A 1508-nucleotide genomic window follows, 5' to 3' on the forward strand; every position below is an offset into this window, starting at 1 on the left:
AGTTCTTCTTCATTTAGGCTGGATGGACATTGACTATGCTATTAGGAAACTAGAACCATCAGGTATTATTGAGACCAAAACACTCTAGATGCTATGAAAAATGGGAGAGGTCAATCGGCTCTCCGTAACATTCATAAAGACCAACATTTCTACTGGGATTCGGGATTCAGTTGACCAATATGAGAATGTCAAGGATTTACTAAAGGCTATTGATGAAAAATTTACCACATCTGATAAATCTCTTGCAAGCACCTTTATAATGTAGTTTTCATCCTTAAAGCTCACTAGAATTAAGGAGTGCATGATCATATCATGCACATAAGGGACATTGTGGCTCAACTAAAAGCTTTGGAAGTTACCATGTCTGATTCTTTCCTAAAACACTATATTTTTGTGCACTTTGCCTCACCATTATGCCCCTTTAAAATATCTTACAACATACATAAGGATAAGTGGTCCATTAATGAATTATTAATCATGTGTGTTCAAGAAGAAGAAAGGCTATTGATAGAAGGAGAGAATGTGAACTTGGCCACTTATTTTAAGAATAAGAAGAACCAAGCTAATAAGAAGGTAAAGATTCATGCTCAACCATTTATTAAGAAGGAGTCCAAGTATTTCTTTTGTATAAAGAAGGAACACATGAAGAAGGAATGTCCAAAGTTTAAGTATTGGCTTGAAAAGAAAGGTAATTTGTCTACTTTTGTTTGTTATGAATCTAATATGACTAGTTTTAATCATAACACATGGTGGATTGATTCTAGATATGCAATCCATGTTTCTAATACTTTGCAGGGTATGGAAAACCTAAGGAAACCGATGGGAATTGAGCAATGCATTTATTTAAGAAGCAAGATGAGTTCACGTGTAGAAGCCATTGGGACATGCAATTTAGTTTTAAGTTGTGGTTTTATTTTATGTTTAGAAAAGACTTTTTATGTTTAGGAAAGACTTTTTTTGTTCCTAGTTTTAGCAAGAACTTGATTTCTATTTCACAACTTGAACCTTTGGGTTTTCTTTTAATTTTATGGATTCTAGTTTTACTTTATTGAATAAATCCAAAGTTATTGGCTTTCCTGAATTATGCAACGATCTTTACTGTATTAAATTACAAAACAACGCTATGCATGTTTCTACTGGATTAAAACAATTTGTTATGATTGAGGATTATTCTGTATTATGGCACCGAAGATTAGGACATATCTCCATGGAGAGAATTAAACGATTAATAAATGACAGAGTACTTGGTACTTTAAATTTATCTAATTTTGGAACTTTTGTGGATTGCATTAAGGAAAAGCAAACTAAGAAGTTCAAAAGAGGTGCTAAGAAAAGTTCAGGTTTACTACAAATTATTCATACAAATATTTGTTGTTCGAATATGGATGCAAGTAGTCTAAAACACTTCATCACCTTTATAGATGATTACCCAAGATACATGTATCTTTACTTACTTCATTCTAAGGATGAAGCCTTAGATGCCTTTACAGTTTTTAAGGTCGAAGTAG

Source organism: Vigna umbellata, chromosome 3, assembly GCF_029865625.1.
Source record: "Vigna umbellata cultivar VRB3 chromosome 3, Vumbellata_1.0, whole genome shotgun sequence".
Lineage (NCBI taxonomy): Eukaryota > Viridiplantae > Streptophyta > Magnoliopsida > Fabales > Fabaceae > Vigna > Vigna umbellata.